Source organism: Pongo abelii, chromosome 2 (genome assembly GCF_028885655.2).
Source record: "Pongo abelii isolate AG06213 chromosome 2, NHGRI_mPonAbe1-v2.0_pri, whole genome shotgun sequence".
Lineage (NCBI taxonomy): Eukaryota > Metazoa > Chordata > Mammalia > Primates > Hominidae > Pongo > Pongo abelii.
Window position 1 is genome coordinate 56,574,117 of NC_085928.1, and position 14,840 is coordinate 56,588,956.

General features: G+C 34.8%; 2 pseudogenes; one reads left to right on the top strand and one right to left on the bottom strand.

Moving 5' to 3' along the window:
* Nucleotides 1–7,585: 7,585 nt before the first annotated feature.
* Nucleotides 7,586–9,070, bottom strand: LOC112132753 (centrosomal protein CEP57L1-like; annotated as a pseudogene).
* A 142-nt stretch (nt 9,071–9,212) lies between these two features.
* Nucleotides 9,213–9,936, top strand: LOC100939700 (centrosomal protein CEP57L1-like; annotated as a pseudogene).
* The last annotated feature ends 4,904 nt before the right edge of the window (nt 9,937–14,840 follow it).

Below are 14,840 nucleotides of genomic sequence, written 5' to 3' on the forward strand. Positions count from 1 at the left end.
TAGATATGAGGTTTCATCACATTGGCCAGGCTGGTCTCGAACTCCTGACCTTGTGATCTGCCTGCCTCAGCCTCCCAAAGTGCTGGAATTACAGGCGTGAGCCACCGCACCTGACCACAACTCTTTTTAATTGATTATTGCTATGATGAATTTCACCTAATTTTTTTAATTTTATTTTTTCATAATTTTTTGGGGTACAGATGGTATTTGTTTACCCATGTAAGTTCTTTACTGGTGATTTGTGAGATTTTGCACCCATCACCCAAGCAGTATACACTGCATCGTGTTTGTAATCTTTTATCCCTCGCCCCTCCCACTCTTCCCCCCAAGTCCCTAGAGTCCATTGTATCATTCTTACGCCTTTGCGACCTCATATTTTACCTCATGCATACCTGTGAGAACATACACTGTTTGGTTTTCCATTCCTGAGTTACTTGACTTGGAATAATAGTCTCTAATGTCATTTAGGTCACTGCAAATGCTGTTAATTCATTCGTTTTTATAACTGCGTAGTCTTCCATCATATATATATACCACCGTTTCTTTATCCACTCGTTGATTGATGGGCATTGGGGTTGGTTCCACGATTTTGCAATTTTGAATTGTGCTGCTGTAAACACGCGTGTGCAAGTGTCTTTTTCAAATAATGACTTCTTTTCCTCTGGGGAGATACCCAGTAATGAGATTGCTGGATCAAATAGCAGTTCTACTTTTTGTTCTTTAAGGAATCTCTACACTGTTTTCCATAGCGGCTCTACTAGTTTACATTCCCACTAGCAGTGTAGAAGTGTTCCCTGTTCACCGCATCCACACCAACATCTGTTTTTCTATTTTTTTCTTCTTTTTTGTTACAGCCATTCTTGCAGGAGTAAGGTGATAACACATTGTAGTTTGGATGTGCATTTTCCTGATCATTAGTAATGTTGAGTATTTTTTCATATGTTTATTGACTATTTGTATATCTTCTTTTGAGAATTGTATATTCATGTCCTTAGCCCACTTTTTCATAGGATTGTTTGATTTTTTTCTTACTGATTTGTTTGAGTTCATTGTAGATTCTGGATATTGGTTCATTGTCAGACGTATAGATTGTGAAGATTTTCTCCCACTCTGTGTGTTGTCTGTTTACTCTCCTGCCTGTTCCTTTTGCCATGCAAAACTCTTTAGTTTAGTTAGGTCCCAGCTGTTTATCTTTTTTTAAATTTTATTTGCTTTTGGGTTCTTGGTCATGAAATCCCTGCCTAAGCCAATGTCTAGAAGGATATTTTTCCCCCTATGTTATCTTCTAAAATTTTTTGTTTTCTGATCTTAGGTTTAAGTCTTTAATCCATCTTGAGTTGATTTTTGTATAAGGTGAGAGATGAGGATCCAGTTTAATTCTCCTACATGTGGCTAGCCAATTATCCCACCACACCTTCTGTTGAAAGGGTGTCCTTTTTTTTTTTTTTTTTTTGCTTTGTCAAATATCAGTTAGCTGTAAATATTTGGGTTTATTCCCGGGTTCTCTATTCTGTTCCTTTGGTCTATATGCCTATTACTATATCAGTACCACACTGTTTTGGTGACTATGGCCTTCTGGTATACTTTGAAACCAGGTATTGTGATGCCTTCTTTTGTTCTTTTTTGCTTAGTCTTGCTTTGGCTATGTGGGGTATTTTTTGGTTCCATATGGATTTTAGAATTGTTTTTTTCTAATTCTGTGAAGAATGATGGTGGTATTTTGATGGGGATTGTGCTGAATTTGTAGATTGCTCTTAGCAGTATGGTAATTGTCACAATATTAGTTCTACCCATCCACGAGCATGGGATGTTTTTCCATTTGTTTGTGTCATCTACCATTTCTTTCAGCAGTGTTTTGCAGTTTTCCTTGCAGAGGTCTTTCAACTCCTTGGTTAAATATATTCTTAAGTATATATGTATATATGTAATATGTATATATATATATTTGCAGCTATTGTAAAATGGGTTGACTTCTTGATTTGATTCTCTGCTTGGTCATTGTTGGTGCATAGAAGAGCTACTGTTTTGTGTACATTAATCTTGTATCCAGAAATTTTGCTGAATTCTTTTATCAGTTCTAGGAGCTTTCTGGAGGAATTCTTGGGGTTTTCAACGTAAATGATCATATCATCAGCAAACAGTGATAGTTTGACTTCCCCTGTACTGATGCGGATGCCCTTTATTTCTTTCTCTTGTCTGATGGCTCTGGCTGGGATTTCCAGTACTGTGTTGAAGAGAAGTGGTGAGAGTGGGCATCCTTGTCTTGTTCCAGTTCCCAGAGGGAATGCTTTCAATTTTTCCCCATTCAGTATTATGTTGGCTGTGGGTTTGTCATAAATGGCTTTTATTACAGTAAGGTATGTCCTTTGTATGCTGATTTTGCTGAGAATTTTAATCGTAAAGCGATGCTGGATTTTGTCAAATGCTTTTTCTACATCTATTGAGATGATCATGTGATTATTGTTGTAAATTCTGTTTATGTGGTGTATCACATTTATTGACTTACATATATTAAACCATCCATCCCTGCATCCGTGGTATGAAACCCACTTGATCATGGTGGATTATCCTTTTGATATTTTGTTGGATTTTGTTACCTAGTATTTTGTTAAGGATTTTAGAATCTATGTTCATGAAGGATATCGGTCTGTAGTTTTCTTTTTTGGTTATGTCCTTTCTTGGTATTAGGGTGAGTCTGAGTTAATGAGTTAGGGAGGGTTCCTTCTTTCTGTATCTTGTGGAGTAGTGTCAAAAGGATTGGTACCAGTTCTTCTTTGAATGTCTGGTAGAATTCTGCTGTGAATCCATCTGGTCCTGGACTTCTTTTTTAGGTAATTTTTAAATTACCATTTCAATCTCGCTGCTTGTTATTGGTCTGTTCAGGGTATCAATTCTCCCTGATTTAAGCTAGAAGGATTGCATTTTTCCAGGATTGTATTCATCTCTTTTAGGTTTTCTAGTTTATGTGCATAAAAGTGTTCATAGTAGCCTTGAGTAACCTTTTGTATTTCAGTGGTGTCAATTGTAATATCTCCTGTTTCGTTTCTTAGTGAGGTTATTTGGATTTTCTCTCTTCTATTATTGGGTTAATCTTCCTAATGGTCTATTGTAGCTGGCTGCCACTATTACTACTTGAGACCATCACTACAGCAGTTACTGCTGTTACCACTTGAGACCATCATTACAAGAATGAACAAAGGGAGGAACGTAGAAATGAAAACTTAAAAGAAACTGTTCTAAGGAAAGGCAACACGGGGAGAAGAGCACTCCCTGCTTCTAGCAAGCAAAGACAACCCCCCTTGAGCTCCCACAGCCCTTCTTATTTATTGGGTAACAAGAGCAAGGAGGAGGAGGTAATGATTGGTCAGCTGCTTAATTGATCACAGGTTCATATTTTACTAACTGGCTTCAGATGTACCTAATCACAAAAAACATTTATGCGGCCTCCAACAGTCAATCAATTTTATTCATCTTTTCAAAGAACCAGCTTTTTGTTTATTTATCTTTTGTATTGTTTTATTTGTTTCAATTTCATTTAGTTCTGCTCGGATCTTGGTTATTTCCTTTCTTCTATTGGGTTTGGGTTTGTTTGTTCTTGTTTCTGTAGCTCCTTGAGGTGTGACCTTAGATTGTTTGTGCTCTTTCAGACATTAGAAGGCTATTAAGAACAACTTTAAATTATTTATGGCATTCACTGATTTTTTTAAAATTATAATTTCATAGATTGTAACAATTTATGGGCCAGAATACTTTGTGAGATATGTAAATCTAAAGATTCAATTGCTCATTCAGAGACATTTTCTTCAACAATACCTCAACAAATTAGATGGGTCACATGGATTCTCAAGATAATAATTTTTACTGTTAAATGACAAAAAGTATATAGACCTATGCACAAGGACAAATTATCAGAATTTAGAAAAAACAGTCATTTACCCACATTCTTTTATAAAAAGGAAAGATAAGAAAAGAAATCCTCTGGTCTAGTTTGTCTTAGTGTTGTATTCTGCAACTGGCTTCAGGAACATCTTTTTTTTTTTTTTCAAACAGTATCCAGTACAAGAACTTAATAATAGCCTTGCCAAAATACGTCACTGCCTTTGCTGACACTCTAAAACATTTAATTTGATATTTAACAATGCATTTCATGAAGAAATAAATATATTAGATATCAACTTTTACACAAAAAATAATATGTTAACATTAACATCACATTACACTTATTTTTAGCAGTTTTATCCAAAAATTGGCATCAAATGCTACTGAAGTTTTCTTAGTCAATGTACTCTCCTCTATACTTTTTGAAGTGGATGTTTGAAGTTGCAGTTGAGTATATGTTCCAAAACTTTTTAAGATCATAAAGGATTTATATAGAAAAGCCTTGGTTTTGCATTGAAATACTTAAATGTTCTACTTTTATGCAGATAATATAATTAAACCTTTATTTTTCCTTATTAAATTGTGTGAAATATACACCAAGAAAATGTAAAATTCATTTAAAGTAACTGCAAAGTAAACTCTGATATTATCTATCACTCCTATCCAGAAATAGCACATTCCCCACATCCCAGAGGACTCCAGATGCTCTTGCCAATGACAACCTCCTCTCGGCACCTTAAGGCTTTATAAATAGTATTATTTTGTTCTTAATTAAGAATCATGTGGCTGGGTGAGGTGGCTCATGCCTGTAATCCCAGCACTTTGGGAGGTCAAGGCGGGTGGATCACGAGGTCAGGAGATGGAGAACATCCTGGCTAACACAGTGAAAGCATGTCTCTACTAAGAATACAAAGAACAAGAAAAATTTAGCCAGGCGTGGTGGTGGGTGCCTGTAGTCCCAGCTACTCGGGAGGCTGAGGCAGGAGAATGGCGTGAACCTGTGAGGCAGAGCTTGCAATGAGCCGAGATCACGCCACTGCACTCCAGCCTGGGCGACAGAGTGAGACTGTCTCAAAAAAAAAAAATTTTTTTTGAATTAAAAAATAAGTAAAAATAAAAAGAATCATGTTTATATTCTATATAATGAAGTATAATTGTTTGTTTTTGGAACTTTTAAGTGTATAGACATGATATGTATGTTGGGGGTATTTTATTTCTTCAATATTAACTTTTTAAGATTTTACACTTTATCATATGTAAGTACAATATATTTATTTTTATTTTGAATAGCACTGAAAACTTTACTTTTACAGAAAAAATGGTAACTTGGTCACCTATGTACCTATTGTGTAAAACATAAACTTTTACATTCAATCAATGTCATTTTAGTTAATTATCTGTTTGGAATCCTATATTACCTACTAACACCTCAAAATTCAACTGAAACAATGTATATTGAAATTCTATGTGGCATGCTTTCCCTTACTATCTCTAGAGTTTGATGTATTATATTATCATCTTATTATCTCAGATATTTACATGCCTGGAATATAACATGCCAGTTCCCCTTGCATTCCTAAAACGACAATTGGTTATTCTTATAAGCTTATTAAGGGTAATATTTACAGTAATAATAAGAATAATTTTTGCTTCATCCTCATAAAATTATTGTTTTTGAAATATTCCTGAATACTTGACAAAAAATTCAATGAATCAAAATAAAAATTCTATTGTATTATCTGCACAGAAGTAGAATAAGTATTTCAAAGCTGCATTTTGTAGATTCATTCAATTAATCATTCTCAAATAAACATATCTTAATTAATTTATGAATTTGCTTATGTTAAATAATAAGAATTATTTTTATATTTTGGCAACCAAGAATACCTAAAATTAGTTTTTTCATTTATTTGCAGTAACAATTAACCTGAGTTGTCTAGTGCTTCCTTTTATTACCTTGTCATTCATTTTTTATCTTTTTTTTGTTTGAATGTTACCTTGAGGTTTTTTATCTGTGTGTACATATGTATGTAAACTATATGTGTATTTATATATATGTAACTTATATGTGTGCATATAAAATATAATATATGCACATATAACACTTTTTGTATATGAACATGTAATTTGTGCTTATATCTATTCCCCTTATAATAAGTGCCATCAAATCCTATATTTTGAATTATAGGAAGTATAAGTATAGAAAGCTAGGTGTGTTACTGAATATTTGAGCTTGATGATCTTTTGAATCCTTGTATTATCTGCTTATATGTTTAAAATACATTGCCTATAAAAGGAGCCATAATGGAAATGATAATTATGTCATTTAAAATATCTATACTGATAATGTATACCATAATCTATATTTTCCCATCTGACTTCACATTTTGGTATAAAATTGGGAGAAAAAAATTTCCATTCTTCAATTATTTTCTCATTAATTTGTAAAGATTATATTTCTATATGCCACATTAATTTTAGACTTTCTGATTTGAACATAGCAAAATCCATACAAGATGCTCCACATTATTGGAAACTGTCTCAACTTAGAGGTTATAGGACTCATAAACTTTCGGAATGATATTTTCATTAGTCTTGGCTCACTCTTCCTTATAATGGAATGTTGCACATTGTTTTACACTGTATCATCTCACACACCTCACAATTTCCTCCTCAACTGGTTTTCAGATTTTCTCCTTCATAACCTCCGACCTCTCTCAGCATTCCTTCCTTGGAAATTTTTATAATAAATTATAACACAATAAGAATTCCCATAATACATTTCTATTTTAGATATTTTGCTTTATCTTCTGCTGCTCCTTATTTATTCTCTCAATGTCCCACTGATCTCTGAATGTAATGGTATACTTGGTTCTTTGTTTTTATGCATATATCCTTTCTGTCTCTAGATGAGTTTTCTTTGTGTGATTTTTCTTTTATCAAATTATTATTTATACATTTATAGACACATTTCCTTAGTGAATTATTCTCTGACTCTCCCAGGCTAAATTAGTTGTTTTCTATGTTTTCATCAAATTTAAAAGGGAGACCACAAAATTAGGCTCCTTGTATGAAAACCAAGCTCTGCTACTCACTTACTGTGTGACTTTGAGAGAATTCGATATCTCTGTGTCTTGATATTGTAATCCACAATATGAAAATACTAAAGAGTCAAATTTTTTGTTGCCATCATTCCACAGGAAATATTAACACACATCATGGGGTTGTGGAAATTATTTCATTAAAATTTATTCATTGGTTTTAGAAATATGCTTGGCATATATTAAATTATCAATATCAGTTATTTTCACTATTAAAATATTGCCATCTTTAATCCATTCTATATTTTCTATTTTCTACATTTAGCTTTCTGACTATATTTTAAGCTTTACAGTGGCAGGAGGTGCTATTTAAATTTCTATCCTTATTGTCTCTCATAGTAAAAAAATGTGAGTTAAGCAATATGTTTATTAAATAGATAGAGCTTACTACCTCAAAATTACCAAGTAATTATTGTTGAACTTTACAATTCATACTCAATAATCTTTTCTTGTTGTAAAATAGAAAACCCTTGAGTGGAATTATTGATTTCTTTCTAATCCAACCTGTGGTTTGCATGAAGCCTAAGTATAATAAGGATAGTGCTGGGCCCCATTTGAATATTTCTGGTTAAATGAAGCCTTTTTTTTCCATAAAAATGATCAAGTGCAAATTTATTATAAAGCATGCATACACAATGACATTTGACATTATTGATTTTAAAATATAAAAAATAAAAATATACCATACTACCGTGAATTTCTGCTGGATGAGGTAATTTAATGCCCAGCTTCCTCTTCCTCTATACTTTCTTGTAAAAAAAAAATATGGCTTTTGTGGGTCCTAGAAATTCACAGTCTCAATTTATACTGATGGACATTACATACAATGCAAAGAATAAAAGTCAACAAAAGTTATAAAGTAATAAGATAAAATTGATCATTGATTTTTTAAAAAAACTAGTTTTGTAAAAGAGAATGGGAATAGCAGAGGAAAACTTCTGCAACTGAATTACTGTCTCCTAAAAATTAAGTAGCTATAGGTTCCTATTGTCTCATAAAACTTGGATTAAAGGCTTCTTCACAAAACTGTGTAACTGTTAAGTTTTTCCTTTTCCAAAAGAGAAAAACATTTCACAGCTCTGAAACAAAATAGAAAGAAGGCACCAGGAAAGCTAAGTGATCTTTCTGAACTATGTTCATTTAACATTGGTTTTTAAGGTTCCAAACCTACTAAATGAAAAGTGGAATGAATGGTACTTGTAGCTCGGATTTAACTCAATTTTGAATATTGTCAATCTAGTACAATTTCTTAAATTTAGCTTAAGATATCTGCAAAGCAAACAATGTTTCCAAGACAAGATGAGGTTATGGGTTTCAATCAATAAGAAAAATAAAAAAGCAATTAATTTATTATTTGGAACCCAGTAGGTCATTAGGCATTAATTTTTAAATACTGCAACTTCATGTTTTATGGAAGCTAGAAACATGATTCAAAATGTCACAAAGTTATATTAAATTAAAACCACTTTTGACAATTCAAGGTCTCATTGACAAAGTTCATTAAGGTGACAGTTTTGCTGTTTTGTTACTGTTCCCACATGATATCATCTCTTCTCAATTTCATTTGAAGATTATGAATTCGTATTGGATGAAAGCTGCTGTTTTTTCTGAAAAAGGTTAGTGTCAGTCAAACATTTTCTGGGGCTATTTTTTATGTTCTTTGATCCTTTAGGGTAGCTGTCTTCTTGCTGAATAACTGAAGCTTCACTCATCTTTGAGTTTTGAACTTTTTGCTGCAGTTTACGGACACTGTCTTGATGCTTCTTCAGTTTGGAGATTTGTTCTCCTTTAATTTCCATTTTCTTGAGCAAACACTCTAGTTCACATTCTATGTCGTCACAGACTGAATGGCTTTCAGTTTCCTTCATTTGTTTCAGTAGTTATTGGTGCTCTATGCTCATTTGGTCCAGCTCATCTTGCATTGCCATCAAAAGTTCAGATAAATTGTCACAAATGGAAATGGACTTTTCTGAGTCAGGAGGAATAGCCTTACACCAGGAAGTTGTTCTAGAAGGCTTGGGGAGACATCTAGTCTCAGTCACGTTAAAAGGTTTCTGAAGGATATGTGGGTCACAATGTTGCCTCATAACAAAACAGGGGAGCACCTCTGCCCAGCCGCCACCCCATCTGGGAGGAAGTGAGGAGCGCCTCTGCCCGGCTGCCCCATCTGGGAAGTGAGGAGCGCCTCTACCTGGCCGCCCCGTCTGGGAAGTGAGGAGCGCCTCTGCCTGGCCGCCCCGTCTGGCAGCTCTTATTTTAGCCTTAAAAACTCTTCAGGAAAAAATTCATCGTTTAGAGCTGGAGAGAACACAAGCTGAAGATAACCTGAACATTCTTTCCAGAGAAGCAGCACAGTATAAGAAGGCCTTAGAGAATGAAACAAATGAGAGAAATCTGGCACACCAGGAGCTGATAAAGCAGAAAAAAGATATAAGTATACAGTTAAGCACAGCCCAGCCTCGTTGTACTCTTCTAGAGAAGCAACTAGAATATACAAAGAGAATGGTTCTCAATGTAGAGCGAGAAAAGAACATGATCCTAGAACAACAGGTCCAGCTTCAGAGGGAAAAAGAACAAGATCAGATGAAGCTGTATGCAAAACTTGAAAAGCATGATGTCTTAGGAAAAGAGTGTTTTAGACTTACAACAACTCAGAAAACTGCTGAGGACAAGATTAAACATTTAGAAGGAAAACTTAAGGAAGAAGAACATCAACATAAGCTATTTCAAGACAAAGCTTCTGAGCTTCAAACTGTACTTGAAATCAGTAAAATTATAATGTCTTCAGTTTCAAATCTAAAGCACTCCAAGGAAAAGAAGGAATCTTCAAAGAAAACTAAATGTATAAAGAGAAGACCACCTTGGCAAATTTGTTCAGTTTGGAGCACTGCCTTTTGTGGCTGAAAAGGTGGGAGGGGATAAAATGAAGATAGTTGTTCAAAATGAAGCCTTTTAAATGTATTATAACAGTACTACTGGATTAAAATGCGAAAAAACAACGCTTTTTAATTGATAACATAGACTTTAAAACTATTCTATTTTGTGTCATTCCAAATAATAAAATCTTAAAATTTGTTAATTTAGAATGTGGTTAACTGACAAGTTTTAGTTTTGTAGATACAATATTGATAAATAAGCTATTGTTATTCTTGAAATAATTTATATAATACTTCCCAAGAAAAAGAGGGAAAAGTACAAATGTAGATATCCAACTTAAGCAGAATAAGTAAAAGCTGTATAAGAATCCTTTCTCTTCATGATCAATTTATTTCCATGGAAGGCTTTATAAAAGAGTCTCAGAAATAATCTATGGCTAAACATACTACATTTCTATTTCCTGCGATACAGGGTTAGGAATGTTTGGCTTTCACTGTTAGAAATGAAGGAGATTTCAGTTAAAGTTCTTTTATTAATAACCCTACAATGTCCTCTAAAGGTTCAAGTGAAAGGAAGATTCACAGATCCCTCATTTTAAATTAAAAAGCTAAAAATGATTGAGCCTAGGAAGGCACATCCAAAGCTGAGATAAGCCAACAACTAGACCTCTTATACTGTTGCAAGAATCAGGAGACCACTGGGTGAGACAGGAGGATTTTATTTAGGTGGCCACAGGCTCAGCAGATTAACATCCAAAGGCTGAGAAAGGAACAAAGACAAGGCTTGACTTTTATACATGCATTTGACAGGGGCTGGGTCAGGTTTGTGGAGTGAAACCTGAGGCGGGAAAACACGCTTGCAGAAGCAGAACATGGGTAGTTAATCACACTGTGACAGGTCTTGCAAATCAGGCATGTCTTGTGACCTTTATCATTCTGCACAGATGGGAAAACAGGAACTTACAAAATCCTTGCAAACTTTCAGAAATAGTTACAAACTAGTTATGAGAGCAGAACAAAGAATGATGGCATGGGGAGAGAATTCCAGGGGGAAACAGAACTTGTTTTTCTTGTCCCTGCACTTGGAGCCCATTTATTCAGGGCCCCTGCTAGGCCTTGCAGATAATGTTATCATAGCTCCAGCTGGACTTTGGAGTGAGTCAGCCTGGTCAGGGAAGGACTTGTTTTCCTTGTACTTGTTTTTCTTTCTTATATTTCCTGCTTCAGTACCATTGTGAATGCAAAGAAAAAAATGTCTTCAACAAAACCAAAAATGCTACTCAAGTGAACACACAAATGGTTAAGAGAGTGAAACAGCCTTATTGCTGACATGGAGAAGGTTTTTGTGGTCTGGAAAGAATATCAAACCAGCAACAACATTCCTTTAAGAAAAAGCATAACCCAGAGCAAAATCCTAACTTACTCTCTTCAATTCTATGAAGGCTGAGAAAGGGAGGAAGCTGCAGAAAAAAACGTGGTTCAGGATGTTTAAGAAGCTGTCTCTGTAACATAAAAGTGCAAGTTGAAGCAACAAGTGCTGATGTAGAAGCTGTAGCAATTTAGAGGATCTAGCTAAGACCATTGACGAATTTGTCAGAGGTGTTTGAACCAGAGCAACTCTATCTTGAATAGGGCCTGGGTAAAATAAGGCTGAGACCTACTGGGCTTTACTCCCAGTCAGTGGGTCTAAGTCACAGGATGAGACAGGAGGTTGGCAAAAGATAGAAGTAATAAAAACCTTGCTTACAAAACAGGTTGCAGTAAAGAAGTCAGCTAAAACACACCAAGACTGCTATGAGAGTGACCCTAGTCTTCCTCACTGCTATACTCCCACCAGTGCCATGATAGTTTACAAATGTCAAGGCAACATCAGGAAGTTTCCCTCTATAGTCTAAAAACGGGGAGGAATTTTCAGTTCCAGAAATTGCCCACCCCTTTCCTAGAAAACTCATGAATAACCCACCCCTTGTTTAGTACATAATCAACAAATAAGCATAAAAATGGGCAACCAGCAGCCCTCTGGCTGCACTGCCTATACAGGAGCCATACTTTTATTCCTTTACTTTCTTAATGAACTTGCTTTCACTTTATTCTATGGACTCGCCCTGAATACTTTCTTGAATGAAATCCAACAACCCTCTCTTGGGGTCTAGATTGGGACCACTTTCCAGTAACAAAAGTGGCTACATTAAACAATAGATTTTCATTATAGATGAAGTAGCCCTCTATTGGACTTCTCTAAATTCAGATCTACATTAACCCCTAACAAAAAGTCGGCCTGTCCTTTGAAGCTGTGAAGCAAGGAATTGACTTCTCCTCTCCAGCCATAAAATTCCTACATGAATTTTACCCACAGTGGAAAAGAAAGTGGTTTCCTGAGATGAAACCTACTTCTGCTGAAGATGCTGTGAGCATTGCTAAAATGACAACAAAAATTTTAGAATATTACATAAACCTACTTAATAATGCAGTAAAAGAACATGAGAGAATTGACTTCAATTTTGAAAGAAGTTCTGTGGGTAAAATGCCAAATGTAGATCTGACTTTAAGTTGAAGCTAATGCTCATTTATCACTCTGAAAATCCTAGGGTCCTAAAGAATTATGCTAAAGCTACTCTGCCTGTGTTCTATAAATGGAACAACAAATCCTGAATGAAAGCATATCTGTTCATAGCATGGTTTCCTGAATAGTTTAAGCCCACTGTTGTAACCTACTACTCAGAAAAAGTAAAATATTTCTTTCAAAATATTACTGCACATGAACAATGCACCTAATTAACCAATAACTCTGATAGAGTTGTACAAGGAGATTAATTTTGTTTTCATGTCTGCTACCAAAACATCCATTCTTCAGTCCATAAGAAAATAAGTAATTTCGACTTTCAAGTCTTATTATTTAAGAATACATTTTATAAGATTATTGCAGCCATAGATACTGATTCTTCTAATGCATTTGGGTAAAGTCAATTGAAAACCCTCTGGAAAAAAAAAATCACCATTTTATATTCTATTGAGAACACTCATGATTCATGGGAGAAAGTCAAAATACCAACATTAACAAAGGTTTGGGAGAAGTTGATTCCAACCCTCTTAAATGATTTTAAGGGGCTTAAGACTTTATGGAGAAATTAATTGCGGTTGTGGTGGAAATAGCAAGAAAACTAGAATTAGAAATGCAGCCTGAAAATGTGACTGAATTTGTTGCCATCTCGTGATAAAACTTGAATGGATAAGGACTTACTTCTTACAGATAAGTAAATAAAGTGGTATCTTGAGATGAAATCTATTTCTGTTGAAGAGGCTGCAAGCATTGTTGAAATAGCAACAAAAAAAATTTAGAATATTACATAAACTTAGTTGATAATGCAGTAACAGAATTTGAGAGGATTGACTCCAATTTTTAAGGAAGTTCTGTGGGTAAAATGCTCTCAGCACCCCACGTTACAGAAAAATATTTTGTAAAAAGGAGAGTCAATTAATGAGGCAAACTTTCTTGCCTCTTTCTTTCTTATTGTAAAAAATTGCCATAGCCACCTAAACGTTCAGCAACCACCAGTCTGATCAGTCCACAACCATTAATATAGAGGCAAGACCATTCACCAGCCAAAGGATTATGATTCCCTGAAGACTCAGATGATCATTAGCATTTCTTAGCAATATAGTATTTTTAAGGAAGGCATGTATATTGTTTTGTAAGCAATATTGTATACACTTGATAGACTGCAGTATAGTGTTAACATAACTTTATATGCCCTGGGAAACAAACAAAAAATGCGTGACTCGCTTTATTGCAATATTCATTTTATTGACATGTCTAGAACCAAACTTGCAAGATCTCCAAGATATGAATGTATTGAAGTCAGGGAGAAGGGTTATTGGTGGAGCAATAATAGCAAGGACAGAAGACAAGAGGAAGGAGCAAGTCTCCTTTCACTCTTCCAGCCTTCCAACCTCACTCCCTGCACTCTACTTGCAGATCTTAAAAGGTAGCCAGCTGACAAAGAAGAAATGACATTTGCAGACTCCAATGCTGGAATGATAATGTAAAATATATAAAGATGTATTTGGAGCTGGGAACCCAGATCTTAATAATTCATATAAAATTGTAATTATACAATTATGCCTGGAGTGCTCAACTGATGTGAGCCTGATGGTAACTGAGGTTGATAAAGGCAGTAATGACATGGAGAAATAAATTTAGACTATAAAAATATGAGTATATAATGATAGAGGATAAATTTTAAGTCACCCAGGAATAATGTAATATATCAACTTCCAATCTTATACAGTCTTTTAATTTTTGTAATGCACTAATTCCAATGAAGATTTAATCTCAGATTTTAATTATACTTGTGAATTACAAAAGTGTATCTTACTAGTGGAGACTAATGCTTACACAAATGAAAAAGTGACTGTGTAATTTATGTCCATAAATTTATAAAAATAACTCACTGCATCTTCAGATGCATACCATGCATGAGAGTGTTTGAGGTCACTGTATTAGTCTGTCCTCACACTGCTAATAAAGACATACCTGAGACAAGGTAATTTATAAGGAAAAAGAGGTTTAATAGACTCACAGTTCCATGTGGCGGGGGAGGACTCACAATAATGGTGAAAGTCAAAGGAGGAGCAAAGTTATATCTTAAATGACTGCAGGTGAGAGACAGAGCATGTGCATGGGAACTCCCCTTTATTAAACCATCATGTCTCTTGAGACTTATTCATTATCACAAGAACAGCATGGCAAAGATCCGCCCTCATGATTCAATTACTTCTTACTGGGTACTTCCTACTACACATGGTTATTATGGGAGCTACAGTTTGAGATTTGCGTGGGGACACGGCCAAACTGTATCAGTCATGTAAAAAAATGAAATAATTTCACCTTTCATATGTAGCTGGAGTCCCAGAAATAATTTTTTTCTCCAAAAAATGCCTCTAGATATTCCTTTGTTTTGGGGACAAGCTTCCTGTACATTTT